A 24880-nucleotide genomic window follows, 5' to 3' on the forward strand; every position below is an offset into this window, starting at 1 on the left:
GTTCATGTACAACTAAAAAAAATACATTTTGGTATCTATTCCTCTATCAATCTCTCCATTGATCTATCCAGGCAGACATATTTCCAGATGGTTAAATAGACCTCCATATACATGGATATTTAGATAGGTAAGTAAGTACATAGGTAGTGAGATGTGGTGTATGCATTCAGTGTAAGAGGTCATTCATTGTAGCATTGTTTAAAATAGCTGAAGTATGAATATTACCTTGAAGACAATGAAAAGAAAACATGGATGCAGTTGATGTGAAAATAAGGTGGATGTTGAAGAAAAAACACAACTTTATTAATCAAATGTTGGAACTCCAACACACGTTTGAAGATCTCTCCGCAAAAGTAGTTGCAGTTGAAGAAAAAAACATCTGAAGCTAAAAACAGAAAACCAAGTTATTGGACAATATATAGAAAACCTCATGTCTACGTCTAGTGTTTTTCAAACAACTGACACAAAAAGCAAAAGAAATTAAGAGATTTATTTCCCTTTTGTTTTATGGAATTGCTGCTGACTATTTTTTCCCCTTTAAAACATGGATAGATTCCAAACATTACAGTACCTTTGTTTGTGTCTTCATTGAATATTTATGAAGATAATGGCAGATCTAGGCAAAATTAACTGTATAGCAAAAGACTTCCATGAGTTTGTTTATTATGTTAGTCTATGAAAATGTGCAAATGTATTGTAGGGACTTTACAATTAGAACTGCATATGTGATAGTAGGAGCAAATGTGACTCCACTTTTTTTTACGACTTCATCCTGTAAAACAACCATGCCAAGTAAAAGAGTCATGACTGGAGCAAGATGTTCTTTTCCTTTTGCTATAGAAACCTTTAAGAACACGGAACTACCTAATGGAGTATTGTTTCTGTAACTAGGGTAAAAGGGCTCTGTTTCTGTAACTGGGGTGACTGGGCTAACTGTGATTGGTTAGGCTTCCCTCCCCTTGACTGCACTGTCCCGCTTCTGTAACCTGGCTTGCTTGCATTGGCTAGACCCCCCGAACATCCCTTTTGCAATTTTCAGGCTTATAAGGAGTGCCCTTGCAATTGTTCGGGGATGATCAGGGGAACAGCTTTATGTTCTGGTCAGCTGCCACTGGTGTGCTTCAATAAAGGCTTGATTCGATTATACATGAGTGGTCTGGAAGTCAGTTTATGAAACCCTGGGACGAAGCTTTAACTATAACACATATATTTATGAGACTTTAAGATGAATGTTTTAGCAAATTTGCTTTCGTATATAGGTTTAGCATTGTCTTTTATTATGTAGGCTTAGTAACATGTAAGAAAATAACCACCATGTTGTGAAAAAGTGACCAAAATCATGTACTGAATGCACAGCTTTATATATGTACCCTGTCCACCATCTTGTGCCTACCATTTCCCTTTCACTAAGGAAAAAAATATTTCACATTTTAAATGTAATTTTAATAGCTAATCACTTATAAGAGTAACCTGACTCTAATTGTTGAAACTTAACCAAAATAAGATACTGTTTTAGCTAGGGCTTGTCCTATGTGATATTTAATAGTGAGATATGATTTTTTTGGCTTCTCTTTAAGTGATTGAAGATGGACTGAAACTATAAAAAGGGTCTCATACTGGAAAGATTTGTTTAAAACTTCCTTTTGCACAGAATAACCCACTTGGCATCGGAAAAGATAGGAGTTCTGATCATGTATGTGTTCAAGATAGAAAATCTTGAGAAAAAATATAAATGGGGCAGGAAAGAACTTGGTAAGTACTAGTAAGCAACTCCAAATTCTTTCACTCCAAATTTGTGTTCTCTCTGGCAGAATAGACTTTTGGCAGACAAAAGATATATATGAAAGTGCATTAAGTTTGAGTAATTTTATGTAAGCCACATATTAGGGAGATCAGTTACAATTTGGTCTCAAAAACATTTACCCAGTAAGTCAACTCTTGAAAAATACCTTAAGAAAGTTTATTAGTTACAGAATCATGTACACATGGTAGAATATACATGTACAATAATGCTAATTTTAATCTTAGTATTTGAACTCACTTATTCGCTTAGAATTTTCTGTAAATTCAACCATTTAGTTTGCAGAGGTGTAGTCATTCTTTAATAATTTTTTACCAGATTCCATTTGGTAAGGGAATCAGTATTGGAAATAATATTAAGATAAGAGTAAAATAGACCCACTATTATATAGCTTATGGTTATTAGATTTGAGTTACTTTTAATCATGGAATAATCTTATGTATTAGTGTAAGATTTGATATGTGACTTTATCTGTATGAATATATAACTAAACTGCAAACATTTTGTATTTCTTTTGTGACCTAATTTACAAATATTTGAAATTGTGTTGCATTTCTGCTTTGTTGTTTAATAAAAAGCTATTATGTATATTAAAATTTTGTATATTGTGAGGCATGGTGGTGCATGCCTGTAGTGCCAGCTACTTGGGAGGATGAGGCAGGAGAATCGCACATTCAAATCCAGTATCAGCAACTCAGTGAGGCTCTGAGCAACTCAGCAAGAACTGCCTCTAATAAAATATTAAAATAAAGGGCTGGGGATTTTGCTCAGCATTAAGTGCCCCTGAGTTCAATTCCTGGTACCAAAAAAGAAATAATTAGTGTGTATAAATACCACATTTTTTTATCCATTCATCCATTGATGAACAACTAGGCTGGCTCTATAGCTTGACTATTGTGTACTATGCTGATATAAATATCTGTATGCATGTATTGCAATAGCAAGTTGACTGCCATCCCTACTGAAGAGTTGTGTAGTGGGGTCATATGGTGGTTTCATTCTTAGTCTTTTGAGGAGTGCCTCCATACAATTTCTATACTTTTACTAATTTGCAATTATACTAACAGTGTAAATGGGTTTGTTTTTCTCTAAATCCTTTCTAGCATTTATTATTATTTTTTGTCTTGATGACTACCATTCTGAATGGTGTGCAATATTAATCCTCCATCAGAAATCTGCTAGGGTAGCTAGCAGATTTTCTCCCATTTTGTATGTTCTCTCTTCACTTTATTCATTGTTTTAATTTGCTGTCCAGAAGCTTTGTAATTTAATGCCATTCCATTTATTAACTCGATTATTTCCTGAGCTTTAGGGGTCCTATTGAAAAAGTCATTGTGCCTAAAAATTGGAGTATTTACTCTATGTTTTCTTTTAGGAGTTGCATAATTTCTGGTCTAATTTTTAGGGCTTTGATTGACTCTGAGTTGATTTTTGTTCAGGGTGAGAGATACAAGTCTTGTTTTATTCTTCTACATATGAATAACCATTTGTTTAAAAATTCTGTCTTTTCTCCAGTGTGTGTTTGTCACCTTTGTCAAGGATCAGATAGATGTCTTCAGATGTGTGGGTTTGTCTCTTTTTTCTGTACCATTGGTGAAAAACACTCATTATTAGTGGCAAGTGTAGGAATGTGGTAAATAATACCATGGAGATGAAAACAAAGTATCCCCTGACTATCTCTGTTGTATCCCCAGGCCTCAGGCTCCCCAAGATAAACATGAAACCCAATTGGAAATGATGTACCTGCTGAAAATGCAGCCTTGCCAGCCAGGGCCTACCCCAGCAGGCTGCACACACCAAGCTCAGTGCTTCCAGAGAGCTGATGGAAGCTATGTCAGGACCTTGCACATTCTTATGTTCTAGGCATGTTTTCCAAATATGTGAACAGTCTCAAGAATGTAATTTTATGGTATATTTTATACATTTATGTTTTGAAGCAATCCTTTTGCTCAATTTCTAGAGTATCTAATGATAAGAGATGAGCTATCTGCCATCATAATCTACTTAAAAACATATGAAAATATTGATAACTGGGAATTTTATATTGCTTATTTTTCTCTGAACTATATTTCCATTTCATTTTCCCCACTCTAGACCATGTCTTTGGGTGATGTTCTTTTGTCCTGCAGTCTTTGCCTTTGAGTCAAATTGCAAGATCAGTTGCAGTGTTGGTTCACATACACAATTTTTGTTATTAAAAAGCTCATTCTATTTAGTGAACCAAAAATTGTTGCTATTTATCACAGAAGCTTCCTGTTTAATGATCTTTCTGGTGACAACTCAATCAAGTCTTTGATGAATTTTTTAAGGACAAAATAATTGGAAACCACCTAATTTGCAAAAGAATTCATTATTCTCTCATTAGAGCCATTTATATTCTTTCAGGTTTTTGGAATATATATGAAAAAGGCATTGTTAGTGCTAAAAAGATTTAAAAAAATAAAAACCCAAACACAACAAATAAGTACTCCTGTTTCTCTTTCACCTGATAAGAAAATGAAATTATTAATTTCATGTTATTTTGCAAGCATAACATAGTTAAATTTTATACTGTTCTTTGTGAATGTACAGTGTGTGTTATGTGTATGTTTGTGTTTCACTAAAACCTTCGGGTACAATTTACCTTGTTCCATTAGTTAATTTTTTCCCCCATGTAACCTAGTTGGTAAAAACTGGCTTTCACTTTCAAAAGAAATTTTTAAAATAATATCTTTTGTCATAAAAAAATCTGAGTTTCTTTCTGTTGAATCAAATGTATTAATATATGTCTGTGTTACAACCATCTCAGTTCTGATTTCTAAATTTAAGATAGTGTTTGCAATATGTCTGCTAAAGGAGTCCAGTCCTTTCCCTGTGGTATTAAACAAGTACTCCTCTCATCTGTTTTTGGTACTATTTCTTAATTCACCATGGGATACCATTTAATTTCCACTCCATTTTCCACAGTAAGGGAATTAATAGTAACTGGCATCAACATGGATGCAGGTCAGCATAACCTGAAAAGTCCGAGAGTTTCAGAACCATTTTAAAGAATTTTGGCATCATCACACCAAGTTGTATGTTCACACACTTTCTTGGCAGGCAGCTTCACCCTTGGAGAGATGCCCTGGAGAAAGGGTATTCCAACAGACATGCAAGTATTACCTTAACGATATTATTTGCCATAGCAAAACTAAATAAATAAAGGCAGGTTATTGGGGTGGGTGGAATATTCTTCAGAAGGAAAATGAATGATTTTCAATATAGTCTAATAAATGAATGAATTATAGTTATAAATGTCAATATAGGTGAACATAAAATATAGTGTTGAGGGTAGAAAAACATCTCACCAGAAGATATAAAGTTGAGGCACACCAGACAAAGGCAATCACAAACTACATATGTGTACATATGGAAATTTGTTATACACTGAATGTGTTCTTGTAGGTAAGTAGGAAAATGATGAACTACTCAATCAGTGCAGCTCAGATCATTGATTTCAAAGTGGCAAATGTACTAAATTTCTCCCTTGAACCATATAGATATTTGCAGGAGGAGATCCAGTTGTATAAGGCAGAAGTTTTTGAAGACAACAGCATAGGTTATCTTCATTACCTTGGAGTAGGAAAAAATTTTTTGAAAGCAGAAAAAACACTCATCCTCATTTCATTTAAAACATTAATTCAATGAAATATTCTTGGAGATGCCTTTTCTCTATATCATGTGTAGTGTGTGGTCATTTCTTTTGCCTTGCTTTATCTTTCCAATCATACTTGTGATGTGGTGACACTTATTTGCCTATTTTCCACCTTGGCTTACTTCTGTGTAGAAAACCCTATGCTTGTAATTAATTGCTCCACAGATACTGTTGAGTAAACAGAAAATCTAATAAATCTGACTATATTGAAAAACTTATGTACATCAAATGAAATGATAAACTAAGTGAAAAGACTTGCAGAACAAAACCAAGGCTTCTAAAATTAATTAGATGTTCTGACAGAATAATTAGCAGAGGGTACAGATAATTCACATCTAATAAACATGAAAGACACTCAATCTTACTAATATCAAGACAATGTATGATAAAACCACAATGAAAAGTTATTTTGCCCCCACCAGGTTGGCAAAAACTGAGTAAATTGGTGGGACTATTAATTAGTACAACTACTGTGAGGACAAATATAGCCTGATCTCATAAAGCTGGAGAGGACCTAGTTATTTCTTAACCAGACATGAGCCATAGAGAGGATTTTACATACAAAACAAACCTGAAAAGACAATTATTGTAGCATAGATTGTAGTGGCAGGAATTTGGAAAGAACTTAAATGTCTTCTGACTTGAGAATCTAAAACTAAATTTCAGAAGTGTGAATTGGAATACTATAGAGTACTTAAAACAAATTCATTATAGCTAACTAGCAGAATCAATCTCAAATACATTGCCTTGAGAAAAGCAAAATGCTAATGGTGGACACACTATAATGCTGTTTAAATTTTTGGAACATGACATGCAGCTTAGATCTGTTTCCCAGAACCCAGTATGCCTAAGAAAATTGCATCCAGTGTTCAACCCTGACACAAAGAGAAGTCTACCAATTCCAATTTTAAATCAAATTAAAGCAAACTTGCATTGTGTACACACACAAAAAAGAGCTGATCAGCAGCTGTCTCTCCCAATCCAGGCTAGAGATCAGCACTTCAGCTGTCCAGGAACAAGGTTTTAAAGCACAAAAAGTTGCAAATGGGGGTGTCTTGAGAACTTATGGATAACAGGATTTTGACAAGCATAATACAAAGGCAGGTAGTAAGTTAATGATCTACATGGCTTAATATTTAAAGGTAGGGAATACATTTAGATCCCAACATCAGAATTTATGAGGTGTTGCTGATGTTTCAGGGAGGGTTGTTTTCTGTTCAGGGGGAGCCAGGATTATGAGGTGTCACTAAGATTTTAGAGAGGCTTGTTATCTGGTCCAGGAAAACAATGCCTGAGTGAGTTCAAGGCACAGGCAGGAATTGCAAACAAGTTAAGAAATCACAGTATTTTATAGTAAAACAGAAATTAACTTTTCATGAGTAATCTGGACAGGAAAGGCTTTTGGATTAGCATCTCCATGTTTGCTGGGAGCTGTTTCATTAACATTTCTTTGGGAGGGGTTCTGGGTCTTGGGGACATTAACATTCCAAGAGTTGTTCTGCTTTTCTTGGACTCCATTCTCAACATGGCCTTCATTTTGTATTTTATTCGATATTAGACTCAATTTATCTAACTACACTGACTACCTATTGCCGCAGTCTGGCTGGGCACAATTCAGGAGCCACTTGTCAAAAGAAACTAACTTTATTTTTAGAACTACAAACGCCAAACAAAACAGCTCCTCAGGAAAAAAACCCTCAGAGCCCAACTGCCACCACCGGCTTCCCACAAGCCTCTCACCCCATCCCCAGCCTCTCCACCTCCCACAATCCTCCTGCTCTTGAGGCCAATTGGCTGGGTTGTGTGGGTGGAGCCAAAGAAGTCCCCCAGTGAGCAGCTCCATGGTCTGAAAGGGCAGGGAAACAGGCCAATGAGCATCACCACAGAGGAGCCAATCAGCTAGATGTTGCTGGGGCCGCTTTGAGCCAATCATCAGCCGGCAGCTGGAAGTTTGCTGGCAGCTGGAAGTTTGCTGGGTCCCCTTTGGCTGTGGCTCTCAACAACCTATCTTTAAATCTGGCTTCAGCATCATCTGAAACACCTATTGAAATCAGGCCACATGCCATCCTCACTGAGAACCCACTTGTCTGTTCCTTTAGACTCACAGTTCCCTCACTAGTATCCCTCAGTTGTTTTCCATTTTAAACATTTTATTGTGGTTAAAATATACATGATGTAAAATTTGCCATGTTAACCATTTTTTAAATTTTTTTTTGTTGTTGTTGTAGATCGATACAATACCTTTATTTATCTATATGTGGTGCTGAGGATAGAACCCAGGACCTTGCACATTCTAGGTGAGTGCTCTATCACTGAGTCACAACCCCAGACCTCAAATTTTTTTAAACACAATCCTTTTACTCAATATTGATACTCTCAGGTCAATAGCATATTTATCCCTGAATATATGAATTTAATTCATTTTAGCAAAATTCTACCATACCCATTTTCTCTATTGTAGAAGAGTAGATGCTGGCCAAGTGCTAGGAAATATTTCAGGCCTTTGGTAAAACCAACATAGAATCAAAGAATCCATTTGATGAATAGAACATTAGAAAATAATTCAGGTCTAGTTGTTGTTGGTTATCTATTTGGGGCTTTTATTTCTTTGATAATGGAGATATACTCATGTCCTTTTTAGATTATTGTTAGTAGTTATTAAAACATAATCATGGCTGGGGTTGTGGCTCAATGGCAGAGTGTGTGAGGCACTGGATTTTATTCTCTGTACTACATATAAATAAATAAAGGCCAATTAACAACTAAAAAAATGTTTATAAATAAAACACCTAATCATATACCTATCAGTTTAATTCACTCATTCTATATGTAAAAAAGGCTATTCATTTAATTATAACAGCTCAAATATCAGGATTCTTCTTTAGTTGTAGGAATTTTGATCTTTACAATAACAGCTGAATTATTTAGGTAAAGTGCATATAAATATGTACTGTATATATGACTTCATTTTTGGATTTAATATTTCCTTATTTTTCTATAAATTGCCAATTTTTAATATTGTTTATTTTATTTAACTGTCATTTTTTAGAGCTGTAAACAATGTTGGAACCTGATTCAATAAATGGTGTCATATTTAGAAGGGCCTTTCATGTTTTTCTTCTGAAGCTATAACTTTTTATAGGACTGTATCATGGTATTTAGGCATTTCAGTTCTGTTTTTAATCTGAAATTACCTTATTTCCAGTTTCTTGCTGTAAAACATGAAATATACTAGCAACTATTTTCCTGTAGTAGTTAAGACAGAAGTAGTTCTGGATCAACATCAGTGGGGGATCATCAGTCCATTTATACTCACCATGGATGTAGACTGCCATCCACTCACTTAGAGCAAGGAATGTTTTATGCTGGAAAGTAAAAACTATTCATATGATTGATTTAACAACAAGTGTTACTCTCAAGGCAAAGCAGATTAGATTTATTGAACTTCTAGAGTTTCTTTTTCAAGGCCCAACATTTTTCTCATTTAAATTAATTGTGGGCTCAAGTATCATTGAATGTCTTCACTGGCCATCAATTTTGATAAAGCTGCTGCTTATATTTAAGAATAAAGTTATATTACTGCATTTATTTTAGACTTAAATGTATACTCTTTACAAAAAACTGAAGAGCATATTTAACACTTGAAAAAAGCTTTAACCACTAATTCTTAATTAGAGTATTTTTAATAAATGTTCTTTCTTGGTTTCTATCAGGGAAACATTGTGTGAATTGTCATCTCTGGACTGGTGCAGTTTTGCAAATTGCTATTTATTTGCAATAATCTAGAAATTGAGATTTAAAACTTCAAACACTTGTAGTAGTTTAGCAGAGTCATTTTATAGCTATCAAATCTAACAATAACAAAATTTGAAGTTATGTCTGTTTTCATTTTAGTGTCCTAATAATCCATTTCTATTTTACAAATGTCTCCCTGAAAACAAAACAAAGACTAGGAAACTCCACATATCAGTGAACCACAGCAAAATAGGAATAAAATAATGGGTATAAAATATAAGACTGTATATGTAAGGGAAAACAGGGACAGAGTGAACTTAAATTATGGTTTCCAATTTCTATAAGTTTTCTAAGAACTGATTTTTTTTTCTTTGTATTTGAAATCTCCTATTTCCATGACATGTATAGCTGCTTTTTTCTGATTTACTCTTAACAGGCTCTAGTTATTCTTTTTTTATGGAAAAAGTAGCTGATTTTTATTATTATTGCCAAATAAGACTTTAAATCAATTAAAATCTTTTATTATGCAAAAAGTTACTTTCACATTTGTTTTTTTGAGAGAGAGATGAGAGAGAGAGAGAGAGAGAGAGAGAGAGAGAGAGAGAGAGTTTTAATATTTATTTATTTTAGTTCTCCGCAGACACAACATCTTTCTTTGTATGTGGTGCTGAGGATCAAACCGGGGCCGCAGGCACGCCAGGCGAGCGTGCTACCACTTGAGACACATCCCCAGCCCACTTTCACATTTGTTACAATCACAGTAAATATGTTTCTTTGTATTAAAAGACAGCCTTTATTTGAAGTCTAAAATATCCCCACCTGCAAGATTACATATATAAAACTCCGTTTGTTTCTCATATAATAGTGCATTAATCAAATTAAATGTTATACTCTCTATAATAAGATAAAATGGAAATAATTTACTCATAAAATTTATATTTAAACCATCTTTATTTTCAAAATACTATCCTAAAATTATATTTCCATTAAGTTTCAATTGGAGCAGAAGTATAATCACTTAAATAAAAGCAGTTACTTAAACTAAAAATGAGAGTTAAAATACTTTTGAGGGCAGATAAAAAATATTGTCAGGTTTCTTGCTGTGCTTCTGGGTGTTCAGTAGCAGGCTCATTTGAAGGTGGAATCAATCCTAAAGGATACTCACTTCTATTTTCAGGATGCGGGGGTGAGTGGCAGGGGAAGAAATCCAGCTCTTGGGGGGAGATAATGAGGAAAACACCATGGTCCCATTGGGAATGGAGGGGGTGGTGGGCCCAGTGGAAAATATTCTAGAGATGCTCCATACATGTTTCCTGGAGGAGGTGGAGGAAAAAGAGGTCCTTTTCTCATAAACTGACTACTTGTATCCACTGGAAACAATGGACTTCTGATTGGAGGGAAAGGTGAGAAAGCAAAGCCAGAGCCAGTTGCTTCATTTTCAACAGGGAGAGGTGAATCAGGCACATTGGAATCACCAAGATCAAATTTGGTATCATTTCTACTGGATTCAACTGTGGTGAGCCGTTTCAGCGGACCGTGGCCGCCATTACAAGACGGTGCCGGCTTCCGCCGTGGTCTGAGACAAACAACTCATTAGGGAGAGTTGGCACGTCATTGTTTAACATCCTATGAGAAAGGTCCACGTGGCGGCTTTGCATTGGAGCTTGGTGTGCTTTATTAAGTGTGGGAGGCGCGAGCGGAGAGAGAATGCTTGAAGACATGTCTGAGTAAAGGCCTGAATAAACTGCTGAGAGAAGATTCCTGAGTCGTGTCTTCCTTGCTGGCGAGGGGTCATGATAAGTGGTGCCGAAACCCGGGAATCAGAACTTTCAGCAGTCAGGGTGGTGCACCGGTAAGTTCCCAGGTAAAGTGGGAATCCGCAAGTAAATAGCGGGACGCTCCTCTGTAGATAGAGAGCGGGGTTTTTGTACTTTCACTTTCTTTATAGCTTTGAAAATATTATGGGTGTTACCTCTTCAAGCCCAATTTTGTTGGCCCTGGATGGGCTGCTATGTTCAAAAGGACTTAAGGTGAAGCAGAGTACTTTGCAGATGTTTTTAAGAGAAGCTGATATAGTGGCTCCTTGGTTTGTTTTTTCAGGGAGTCTTACGATTCCCAGCTGGGACAAATTAGGGAGAGATCTAGATTTCGCTAATGAGCAAGGTACTTTAGAGGGTGGCATTATACCACTTTGGAAATTGGTTAGAGGATGTATAGCAGATGGTAAATGCCAGGAAGCTGTGGGTGATGGTCAGGCCATTCTTGAACAACTACATGAGGAAAAATCTGAGGGGTCATATAACGAAGCGGAAGCAGAGACCAGCGCCATATTCAGGGTGCGGTCGCTGGCTCCCAACAGGTAGGAGGCTTACATCTATTTCTATTTTGCACAACTCTCAAATGAGCGATGCGACATTGCCCCCTGCAGCGGTTTGTCTCCAATCCCCGTTCCTATTCCTTTTGGCCAATAATACTTCGGAGGGGATGCTTGATTGTTTTAATGTTACTTGTGTCCTATCTGAGTGTTGGAATGGTTCCTGGAGTGTAGCAGTGGTCATGAAAATTCCAACTTTTGTCCCAGTTCCAGTTACTGCGGATCCGGAAAATTTCCCTATTGTTGAGTTGCTCAGAGTCCGCAGGGATTTTGGAATTACAGCAACTATAGTGACAGCTGTGGCGGTGTCTGCTGCTGCAGCGGTTACGACTGGAGTAGCCATGGCCAGTCAAGTACAAACTGCTGCCACCATCAATCAGGTTATTCAACAAACTTCCACCATACTCGAATCTCAAAATAAAATTAATCAACATATTTTGTCAGGGATTCTAGCTGCTAACCAAAGAATAGATCTACTTCAAGCTCAGATAGAAGAATTGTCTGACTTGGTACTTTTGGGTTGTGTTGATCAACGTGAGCATTTATGTATAACCTCTGTCAGATTTAATGATTCCAGGAATGCTTCCCGCATCATCGGGGGATACTTGGCCGGAAATTGGTCCATGGCGGCAGAAAAAATGATCCAGTCTCAACTAACTCAGATAGCTGTTTTGAACAACACCCGTGTCGAACCAGTGACTTTGGGCCAATTCACCAATTGGATATCTTCTGCCTTTTCCTTTTTTAAGGAGTGGGTGGGAGTAGGCATTTTTGGTGCAATGTGTTGCTTCAGTGTGGTACTCTGTTTGTGGCTTCTCTGTCGCCTTAAGGCTCGCAATGCTCAAGAAAAGGCTATAATCATACAAGCTTTTGCAGCTTTAGAAAATGGTAACTCACCACAGGTCTGGCTTGCACATCTTAAACAGTAAATCTTTGGCATGGTCGTTGCACCCCAAGTTATATTAACATTGCACTGGGATGGACATGCCCTTCTTTTGCCTTCCTTCTAGTGTTGGAAAGCCCTTGCACTCTGCAGGTCTTGCTACCATTGCACGCAGATGGGTTTCCAGACTGGTATTCATCTGTTGCTTTAAGACCCGTGCTTTTCTCTCAGGGTGTTGCCAACTTATTTGTGGTCTTACTACAAAGTCTGCCTAGGTTGCCTAGGTTATCCCCCTTTTCCACCATCGTCACGATGCAGGATGCGAGGCAAGGCACTGCACTTGAGTGATCCCGCAGTGGACCGGGACCTCAAGGAGAGCATGTCCTATTGCATGCGGGTTTGACGCGTCCACGCCCCACCCCACGAAAAAAGGCGACGGCTGATATGGAGTCAGATCTGGGGAAGGCGCCTCCTTAGGGCTGAGCCATACTATGCAGCCACTTCTGCACAGTGGGATAGGACCTCTACTTTCACCTGCATTGTTTTAATAAAAATAGAAGGGGGAACTGTGGTGAGCCGTTTCAGCGGACCGTGGCCGCCATTACAAGATGGTGCCGGCTTCCGCCGTGGTCTGAGACAAACAACTCCTTATTAGGGAGAGTTGGCACATCATTGTTTAACACCCTATGAGAAAGGTCCACGTGGCGGCTTTGCATTGGAGCTTGGTGTGCTTTATTAAGTGTGGGAGGCGCGAGCGGAGAGAGAATGCTTGAAGACATGTCTGAGTAAAGGCCTGAATAAACTGCTGAGAGAAGATTCCTGAGTCGTGTCTTCCTTGCTGGCGAGGGGTCACGACATTCAACATCTGAAGATGTAGACCCATCCATTTTATCCAAAGGCAGCATAGTGGAACTTTTTAATTCTGATCCAGATGGTCTACCACGATTAAAATAACATCCATCTTGCTTTTGTAGAGGAAGCTGTGGATCAAAATATGCTTGGCCTGGTGGAGGGATCATTATATGGGCCTGTTGACATGGAGGTGCCAGGGCCCAGTGTCAGAAGGTGCTCTCTGAGGATCAGTTAACCTACCACAGTTTGATTCTCTTCTTTCATTGCTAGTCAGATGGTCCAGAGAATTCTCTGGGCCCCTTGAGGCTCTTCCTTCTCCCACTGGCACCAAAGGTTAGAGTCTGAGTGGATCCATTCTTTTCCATAAGTGGAGATCTCATTTCAGATAAAGGTTGACCCAGTGGTGAGGGTCCATTTGGGGAATGCTGTCTGCCAGAATCTGTATTTGAAATATCAAGTGTAGAAGGATCTTTTTTTTGCAAGTTTAAATTTGAACTCCATTTCACGTATTTTTTGTCTGTTGTGAGCATTTTGTTTTCTTAAATCATTGAGGTATCTTTCAGCACTCTGAGCTACCAACTTATTACCATGTGCTTTTTTATAATAGTATATAACATGCCCTTGATAAAAATGAATGGTTCTCTCCAATTATTCTTCAAGATCTTTGGCTCACTTTTTATAGGTCTCCAGCAGTTTTGTTGTATGGCAGATCTTTTTTTTTACACTTTGGAAAGTTTCTCCTCTTGATCTACCTGGTAATTTTTCTCTCCTATTAATTTTCTTTGGAGTTCCATTACGTTTTCTTGATATAGTTCCATCATGACTTTAAGTTTCTGCTGAAGACTCTGATTCTTACTGTGTATTTTCTGCTTGCAAAGATTCTTGTTCTGTCTTAAGATTTTTAATATGTTTTATAACGTCTTCCTTTGTTTCAATTACTTCAGATAATAAAGTAAAAATTTGATTTATTTCTCTTTCCAAGGTGTTAAAAGAGGCCTTTAACTTAGCAACATAAATCAGTTTCTTCAAAGCCTCTTTTGGCTGATCTTCTAAGTGAGCACAAATTTCAGATTCACTCTTATTTCCAACTCCAAGTTACCATCATTTGTTAGGACTTCTGCAAGCACAGGAGCTCAATCTTTTATTTGCAGCAAGTATTCAGTCAGAGACTTAATGTGATTTTCTTTATCTCTTAGAACTTGTTCTGCATGTACTTTAGAGTGTTCAAATGTAATTTTCTGTTTATTGAGTCCATTCACTTTTTCTTTCCATACCTCAACTTCTTTTAAAAGCTATTTCTGACTTTCCTAAAGTTGGGAATTTTCATTCAAAGCCTCTTTTATTGCTACTGCAACTGCTTCTTTATTCATTTTAAACATTCTCAAGGTTGTTTTAGCTTGAAATCTGAGGGATTTTGATTCATCTTCTAGGGACTTAATTCTTTTTAATATATCCACCATCAATTCATCTTGTTGAAAATGTTTAGTTTTCTCTTTTTTTTTTAGCTCCTTTTCTAAAAAGAGTATTTCATTCTCAAGTTTAGATACAGACTTATCCAGGTTTTCATATATTATCTCCAAATTTTCTGTTTCTACTGACTTCTTCTCCAAAATGGCATCCTTTAAAGATGACTCTAAGCCTTCATACTCTTTTTGAACAAGGCTAACTTTTTCAAGTAGTTCACATTTTTCTTCAATTAGTCCAATGTTAGAGTCTGTAAACAAGTCTGGATGGCACCTGGCATTTTGCCAGAGGGAGTGGTTTGTGAAGTAATGCCAGTGAGCCATTAAGTGTGGAGATTCCTTATTGGTTGACTGCTATATCTAGTTTATGTTAATTAGATAAGCTGTGTGGAATGTATAAATACTGCTCCTGTCCTACAATAAATGGCTTCCACTCCTGCTGTATCAATGTACACAAGTTGTTCGTCACCCCCCACACACACCCCCCACCCCCCTACCCCCAGCTATTTTGCTGCAGCCAGACTGTGGCAGTCCAGAAAGTTTTAGAGCAAGCTTTTCTTCTCTTCTCATGTAACACCTGCTTCTCACAGACTGATAACTTCTCCACAAAAACAAGAGAACAACAAAAAATACAATAGCTGTACCTATCACCAACTCCCATGGACAGCCATAAGGACTAGGGTGTGTTTCCATGTCTTCAGACAAGGCAGACCACAACCCTGCTTACTTCTTCCAGGACCACCTCCATGTTTGGCTGAGGGGCAGCTGTTGCCCCTTCATTACATTAAGGCTACTTTGGCTATTCCCTCCAGAACCACACCATGCCCAGCCAAGCTGAAAAAGGCTGTGGACACTCAGGCCTTAGGTTAGGAACAAACCTGCACCAGGCAACAGAGCAGACCACTGTGAACAAGTGAGGGGGGAGGGGTGTAGGCATGGGCATGAGGAGCCCTGGTCATAGGCTCCCAGGGGCCTAGCACACTGCCTGTCAGAGAAGTCTTGGCGTTTTCACTATGTTGTGCATCTTGAAGCAGCACAGGTTCAAGCCTGCTCCAATCAAGACAGAAGTCCTCTCCAGGTCACCCACCCATTGGTTTGGTTTAGGCCAGGCCAAGGCAGAACTTCTATATAGTCATAATATCACCCAGTTTGATGTCACTAAAATTCTAAAGCTCTGTAAAATTTTTAAAGAGCTAGTACATCATATATTTATATTTGTACCATTTGCCCTTGTGTTTCAATGTCTCATTCCTTTCCCTCTCCTCCTGTCACTATTCTTTTTCCTTCCTTCCTTATTTCCCCCTTTCCTTTTCTTGCAGTGTTGGTGACTAAATTTCAAGGCCTAGTACATGCTGGGCAAGCTCTCTAGCACTGATCTACATCTCCAGGCCTGTTGACACTTTCTATAGAAGCCATGTGAATTATTGCCATAAAAAAACTCTCGTGTTAGGCTATTTTTAAAAATTTTTTATCTCTTACATACATGAAAATAGTGGAATGCATAATAATCATAATTATTGTGTTAGGCTATTTTAAAAGTAATTTTAGAGGAGTTGCAAACATGGGAACAAATCAGTTTGGATAAGTTATTTTTAAGTAGTATAGCATATGTAATGTTTCTAAAAAGAAGGAGCTTAAAACTTGAGTTGGTTTTCATGTCAGTTTTTGCAGACTACTATTTATTTAAGAATCTTCAAAATATTTTTTCAGATGTTCTTTTCACTTCTCATAGGATGTAAACACTTCTAAGAAAGCTGGTCATTATAAATATATAACAATGAGAGGGCTAAGATAAGTGAGGTCCTGCCTCAAACCAAACAAAATAAAATGCTACATGGGATTCTCACACAGACATGGAACACCAGGGTATTCAATAGGAAGCAGTGTTTATTTGTTTGCATCCAGCCTCAGTGGATTCTTGTCCAAAGGTTGAGCATCTACTGTAGGGAGTGATCCCTTATATATTCTGGTTAGTTTCCTTTTACATACTAACTTTGTCTTCATATGAGGTAATATACATTCCTGTTTGGGCATTCTATTTATATACTACAAAGTAAAAGAATGTTCAAAACTGATTTCTGGAGGGCTCACAATGATAGAGATGGCATCATGTTCTCTTTACTTTGTTCTGAGAAATCTGTACCACAAAATGTAGCTCAGTGTTAAAACACCCCTGGCTTCTATTCCCAGAATGAAACCAAACAAATGGCAGATGCACTTCATTTAGGGCAGAGAATTTAGTATTATAATGAGCTTGACTGAGCAAAGTTTACCCTAGGTCACTTAGAAGAGGAGCTGTGTATCTTTGACTGATTTAAGCTGGTTCTTCCAGGCCTTTTCTAAGGAGCAGTTTCTGTAACAAAGAAACAACTTCAAGTGAAGTTAGCAGTGAGCAGCTCTCTGCCTGCAATCACAAGTTCCTAAGTTCCTGCTTGGCAGCTGATCACTTTGCAGACTGTTTTCTGATGAGAAGAAAAGTCTGAAGGGGGGCAGAATTGACATCTGGATCCCTTGTGGGATGTCCTTCCTCTTAGGCTATTCTAACCAACTCCCTGGCAGCACCTCTAGTATCTGAGATGCAGAGAGTTTGAATGGCCTCCAAAGCTAGGGCTTTGAGCCCTGATCCCAGGACCTGACCTCACTCCACATCCCTGGTTTGTGGTTGTTTTCTGGGGCACCTCAAGGCCCTGATTTTGGAGGATTACACTTCCATCCCAAGTCTGTGCCCTCTAGTTCACTGAGGGCTTCAATTGCAGTACCTGGAATTGGGGAGGTTCTCCAGGCAGGGATTCAATCTTCCTAGCAGTCTGTCTTGACCTTGACCCTACAGAAGGTAGTGCCCTTGGGGCTACCCAGTAGACTACCTTTGGGCTGTTACTTATGGGGTTGAGTCTTAGCAGTTGTTGCCAGACAGGCATTTCTCCCTTGTGCCCACAATTTTCCTCCCTGAGTTAGTGGTTACTCTTTGATGGAGGCTGAAGGCTATCTAGGTGCCAGCCACTCACTTTTCTCACTTCCTCTGCCCACTGGTATCAGAATCAGCTTTCTCTCTCACAGCCCATTTCCCAAGGCCCAGGAGACCCAGGAGGCTTTAAAGGCTAGTTGTGTGGGAGTGGGTGTGGCCACTCTGAATTCTGCAAAGGGACACCATGTTTTTTTTTTTTTTTGAGAGGCTGCAGTGATAGGAATCACCTTCATGTTTTCTTTTAGACCATCTTGACAGTGGGATTATGATGAATGCAGTAAGGAATTCCTTTAAATCAGCTGTCATGTGGCTAGAAATGGAGCCAGAATCCTGTAGTCTGGGGCTAGAGAGGAGAAAGCATATTGGGGCACATTGTATAGGAGAGAAATTGCTAGTTAGCTTGAAAACACCTCTGAAGACCTTCCTGGGACACTTGGTGAGAAGTGCCGAGAGGACAGGCAGGGCTCCTGACCCACCAGTTCATCAGCCATCACTGCTCAATAGCCATAGATTCAAAGCCACATCTTCATGCTGACTGCAAAATAGTGACTGAAGTACAGAAGACCAGTGCAGTTCAGGTCTTGATGGGATGATTTCAGGGTCCAGCAGTGATGTTAGGCTTGCTGGCCACTCACAGGTATTAATCAAGAGGTGGTAGCTAAGTTCTCCAGGCCATGAGTGTGGATAAGCGTAGAGATACAGCCTGATACAAAGATCTCCTTCATGTTCTGGGACTTCTGACCTATTCTGAGTATCACAGCTAGGTTCTGGCATGAGCAGGATCTTATGTAACAGAAGAGAAACTGTCACCAAGAGAGGACTTGTGAGTTGCCCAAGCCACAAATCTCAGGAGTGGCTCAACCCAGGTTAAATTCAGGCATTGTCTCTTAACTCAGTCCCTTACACACTCAACTCAGGGAGCTGCTGTCAGAGGGGGGTCAGCAGCTCTAGGGGATGGTCCTGGTGACCCCTGTGTGCTGTCCCTAGTGGAAGGATTTTGCACTCACTGTGTTCTGTCATCCTCATAAGTAAAGGTGATCTTCATGGTATAGGAGAGAAAATAGAAGCCCTAAGGTGTGCTGGGATTTGGTAATGAGCACACAATTAGTAAGCAGCAAACAGGGACTAGACCAGGGCATCTACAAGCTCTTTATTCATGGTCCTGGCCTCATGACTTCTTATTGATGAGGAAACTCATGGAAATCAGGACTAGACCTGCCTGTGTGGGAGGGAGATGGAGGTAGAAGGTGGACTCTGACCCATTTCCTGTGTCTGTAACACCTGTGAGTTTGGCTTTGACTACTGTGGGTCATGTTCTGTGGCCCAATGGGGAATCCAGTTAATGTTTTTCTTTCCCTTTGATATTACCATAATGGGAGGTTGCTTAAAATTAGTTTTTTTTGTAAATGTTTAAAATATTTATTTATTAGTGCTGGGACCAGATCCAGGGTCCTTCTGCATTCTATGTACAGACTCACCACTGAGCCACTTCCCTAGCTCCTGATCAAATTTAGGAGGAAGTTTTCCTATTTCCAGAGGTTAGCCAAGATGAACTTAATGAATATAGTCAATTCCTGAGACTAATGGGAAAAGTATTTGCCAAAGAGTAAGATGTGTAAGTTTTCTCTATCACTGCCAATTTGTCTCCTCAGAAGGCTAGTGTTAATATACATCATGGCAGTGTGAGTGTATAAGAAGCCCTCTTGAGTGCTGTTAATGAACCAGAATGAGTTTCTGTTTCTAATGTCTTGCTGCAGGGAACACCCAGTTGCTATGTAATGACAGGACACCTAGTCCAGGACTTCTCCTGTCTTCAGGCTAAAGAGTAACTTTTAAGCCTGTCCAAACTGTTACACACCAACACTGGTGTCACATACAATGGAAGTGAGTAACTAAGTAAATGAAGTGGAAGAAGCCAAGGACACTCTCAAACCAAGCCTGTGGGCCATCTGCTGGATGGTCCTGTAGGGGTCCTGTAGAGGATCCTAGGTGTTCAGCGTGGTCCTCTGTGCTGACCATTTATGAAACACTCATGGTTGTGGGGCAGCAGCACCTCAGCACCTCCTCCCAGGTGGAGGAGCAGCCATCACCCATGTGAGTCCCCAGTATGCTGTTAGCCAGGCCTCAGACAGGTGGCTGCTCCTCCTGAGCAGCCCCCTGGACAGGTACCTGATACAAGGTTCACCAGAGCCTTTTCCCAACACTGAGGGCCCCAAAGAGCTCTTTTTATGTGGGTGTCTTCTTTCATATTTGCCCTGATAGAAATTAAAACTGAGAAATTTAAACAGTAATGTGTTCATTTATGACTTCATTTGAAGGTAATATAAACCTATTAATGTTAACAAACATTATATTTTTTATTAACCTAATTCATTTATTTTAATTAGGTATATATGAAAGCAGAATGCATTTTGATTCCTTCTATACAATTGCAGCACAACTTTCATTGCTCTGGTTGTACCCGATGTAGCATCGCACCATATGTGCAGTCATACATATACCTAGGTTAATGATGTCCATCTCATTCCAGCATCTTTCCTCTCCCCATGCTCCTTCCCCACCCTCCCTCCCCTTTGCACCATCAAAATTTTTCCATTCACCCCCCATTATGGATCAGTATCCACTTATCAGAGAGAACACTCAGCCTTTTTTTTTTTTTTTTGGAATTGGTTTACTTAGTATAATATTCTCTGGCTCCATCCATTTACCTACAAATGCCATAATTTTATTCTCTTTTAATGCTGAGTAATATTCCATTGTGTGTGTATGTATATGTATGTATGTATATATATATATATATATATATATATATATATAATCCATTTTCATTTATTAAAGAGCATCTAAGATGCTTCCACAGTTTAGCTATTGTGAATTGAACTGCTATAAATTGGCTGCATTTCTAAGCCATAATCCCAGCCCATGTTAACCATTTTTTAAGTGCACAGAAGTGCTAAGTACATTCACTATCACCACCATCTGTTGCTAGACTTCATCTTTATAACAGAAACTCTACCCATGAAATAATGCCACCCCACTGCCCCTCATCCAGTCTCCTGCTTTCTGTTTCTATGGGTTTGATGACTCTAGATACATCAACTACAGAATTACATACTAAGTGTTCTTTTGTGATTGTGTGATTATACTTAACATAATGTGGGGTGAATTATATTCCATTGTGTGAATGGACAACATGTTTATCCATTCCTCCATCAATGGATGCTTGCATTGCTTACACTCTTCAGTTCTGGGGAACTCCTACTTGGCATTTCTGGAAGCTTGAGCACTAGAAGAGGTGGGGAATCTATAGAAAATGAGCTGTGGTTGGGATCTCATAGGTCCATGACTTTCACCTCAATATAATCTGTAGGCAAGAGGAAATATGAGCTGATCCAGGTGAAGGCACCTGCAGTTAGCACAGATGCTACAGGCAAGGCCAGAACAACCTCTTCACTCTAAAGAAAGAGAGGAAATAATGAAATCAAAGACAGACTGATAAGAGGGCCCACACCTAAGGAAAGGGGAAGTGGAGCCACACAAAGAACCCTAAGAAGTAATGAATGTGAGTGAAGCATGAGCAAAGCCCAGGTACACCCTTCTTCCCAACATCACAGGTTGCACCTGCCATCCTTTTCAGCTGATGAGCAGAAGGCTTAGTGTATACTACATTTAAACACTCCAGTTTCCAAGATCACTGCTACCTGCACCATTTAACAGAGGGGTACCTTCTACAGACTTTCCTTTTAAGGACTTGGAAGTTCCTTGAGTACAAGGGCTGAGTCTAATCTTTGCATGTCCCAAGGTGCCTGATGCATAGTCAGCACTGGGCCTTTCTGCAGTGTCAGACTGAGGACAGGGGTCAGGCCCAAGAAGCAAGATGTAGGAATCCATCAGTTGGAGAAAGAGGCAAGGCACTGTGGGAATATTGGTCATCCTTTATTCAGAGGTGGCAATAGCCCCAGGGTCACTTCCATACTTCTTTTTAATATAAAGGCCAAACCAAAAGGGCACATTGCCAAGAAGCTGGTGCATCCCCACAAGCAAATGTTTATGACCTTGATTACATATGCTGAATCACCTTGTTTCTGACCTTGACTACACACTGACCATAAAATAGCCCATTCATAGCCTCAGGCACTCAATAAAAGCATAACAGCTTACTGGAAGTCTGGAAAGGGAGCCATTTTGGCCCTGCCCCCAAACATGGCTTCAGCTTGAACACTGATCCCCTGCACACTGTTGGACAGTTTCCACACACAGAGGCAAGGACAACTTATGCTTTTCTCCTTAGGAGCTGACAGCACTGACAGAGAGGATATAGCAGCAATAAGTCACTGGGACCAGCTCCTTGAGGGCAGTTTAGCATTATGAGGAGAGAGAGTCCTGGTTGCTGCTCACACAGAGAGGAAGGGCCTTGAGAATTGTGCTGGTGGTGGGAATGTGTTTTAAGACAGGATAAAACAACAATAAAAGCAAATGATTTTTTGCTTGCATATATTGTCAGAGGTTTTGATAATATAATAAGAAAAAATAATTATTTAAAAAGTCAGCTGACTGTTCTCAGGTGAGGTCTTTCAGGGCTTACTCAGGGGTATTTGCTATAAGCAATCAACCTTCTTCTTCCCTGATTATTAAGCCATCTTGAAAGCAAGACAAGGAACATCAATGAAACATAAATATTAGCTATCTGGCATTTCTTTTGAGATGATAAAGATTTGGGGGGAAAACAGAAACATTGTAATAATTCAATATAGATATTTATGTCAGAGACAAATAGGTAAGACTGGAAGATTCTCAATTTCCTTCAATGTTCAAAACCTCTGTTTTCTTTCTGTATTTAAGGTCAATCAATAGCACTTTGAATTGAAAACCACTTTTGTTTGATCCAGTATTCGATAGCCATTTTAGTCCAAGTTTCCCATTGAAGGGGGAAAAATTACAATTATGTTAAAAATACAAAAAAGAAATACATAGTTGCTATACAAACAAAGTAAAGGACACTTGGAGACAACTGGAGTGTCCAATATGCAGGCAAATAGAACACAAAGTGATGACTTGTTTTTACTCTTTAAAGGTCTGCATTCCAGCCACATGGTATGGTTGGTGAGTCACTGAAGCTGGGCTGACCATAGATGGCTGCACTATCCCAAATAAATATAAAATTAAAATAAACAAAATATAAAATTACGTACTCATCAGGGAACCTAAAACTATGTATCACACTGATAGTATAACTACAAAGATGAAGGGGGAAAAATAAGAATTAATATAAGTAACTTTAAAACCAATCACTCTAGCAGGATATTACTGGTGAGATTTATTTTTTTTAAAAAAATAAGCAACCTTGAACTGAACTTAAAAACTTGTCTATGCAGTGTTAGGGAGTATGAGTCCCATGTGTACCTGGGGTTCAGGAGATGATATTCTAATCAACCAGGGTTCTCACTGTGGGAGAAACAGATGCAATGTGGAGTGGGACTGGATTGGATTCAAAGTCTCAGAATAAAATCTCAGTCAGTTGATTGATCATGCAATCAGTACATTAGTCATTCTACCAGCTCTGTTCACTGAAAGGGTCTAGAGGCAAATACAACCCAGTAGCCATGACCACATAACTGTTCCCCTATCATTTTGTTTCCAAATGCCATCCACCATGCAAGATAAGGCTCCTTGGAGAAATTGTTGATTTTTCCAGGGCTGGAGCAAGGAAAGCACAAGCTAAACTCGCAGCATCCTGCTGAGAAAGAAAGTAAGAGATATTCATCAACCCATGGGATATATCCAAAGGACTTGGGAACTGCTTCAATGGTCCCACTTGCAAATTATGAATGCTTTGAACACAAAAGGAATAAAATCATTATACAAAATTCATGTATAAAGATGTGAATTTGGTGTCAACATATCTTATATACAAACAGAGATTTGATAAATTGTGGTATAAAGATGTATTAAGAATTGCAATGCAAAAAAATTATGAATGTAATGCATGTATTGTAACAAGTGAAAGAGTATTGGGAATGCAATATATGCAGACTCAGGTTTTGCTTCACAGATGGCTTACTAAATACAGAGGGAAGACAGGTAGCTTTGCAATACAGATGACATCTGGGTGACACCAGCATCACAGTGACCACACTGAACAGCGGTGGCCTGGGCAGAGGGAAGGGGAAGGATGAAATCAAGTCCCTCTGAGGTGGTACATAGGGACATAGCACTTCCCTAGTGGGAACAATGACCTAAATAAATAAATAAATAAATGCATAATCATGCCTCCAGTCTCAAAGGGATCAATCAAAAGAGTACATGTTCATACTTTTTTCAAAACAATTGTCAATGCCATAAAAGAGAACAGAAAGGTATGGAGAGCTTTTTCTAGAAAAAGGGCTAACTAAGCAACCCAAAGCCATTAATGATCTATGACTAAATCTTGGATGGAGAAAAACAAAAATTCCAGTCACACAGGATATTGTCAAGGAAATTTGTACAACAGCTCTCCATTAGACACAACAGTGTGTCAGTCCCTAAGTTCACTATAGAGCCCCCAAGCCTCCTCCACGTGGTGCACGTCAGGTGCTACTCGGGGTCTGCCCATCCTTGTCTGCTAACCTTATCAGAGTTGAGATCAGCCTACCTTCTTTTGCTGTTCCCCGTAAACCCAGGGCATCTGGCACTTGGTTGACTGCTGCCATGAACATTAGTCCTGTCCCACAGATGCTCCAGCACTTCCTTGGGGCACAGTTGGGACTGCAGTCTTCTCTCTTGAGGTCAGGTGTGCCATATGGCTTGCCCTGATTTCAATGTCTGAGTGAAAAGCTTATCTGCCACTTCCAGGCAAAAGGTCAGGAGTCAGTGCATGAAGCCACTCTTTCTGCCTCTGCCACCCTGTCTGGCAATGATTGGTTAGGGTCAGATGAGGAGGACGATAGAGCAGCCAACCCAAAGTGGAGCTTCAATCAGTCTGTGTCCCTACAGGCCTACAATGGGCTTAAATTCCTAATCATGTCCCTCAAGCCCCCTGACCACACTCGACATGTAGCCTGAATAAGAGTAAAGTCAGAGAGATACTAAGTTGGCTGTTATATTAGCACTCACCAGCTTATCTCAGGTGATACATATGTGTTCAACTCTGAG

The 24880-nt window shown here is 39.1% G+C and overlaps 1 pseudogene; it reads right to left on the bottom strand.

Annotated features, from left to right (window-relative positions):
* Positions 1-10300: 10300 nt before the first annotated feature.
* LOC101960194 (melanoma inhibitory activity protein 2-like) lies at positions 10301-24438 on the bottom strand (annotated as a pseudogene).
* Between the last annotated feature and the right edge of the window lie 442 nt (positions 24439-24880).

Source organism: Ictidomys tridecemlineatus, chromosome 10, assembly GCF_052094955.1.
Source record: "Ictidomys tridecemlineatus isolate mIctTri1 chromosome 10, mIctTri1.hap1, whole genome shotgun sequence".
Lineage (NCBI taxonomy): Eukaryota > Metazoa > Chordata > Mammalia > Rodentia > Sciuridae > Ictidomys > Ictidomys tridecemlineatus.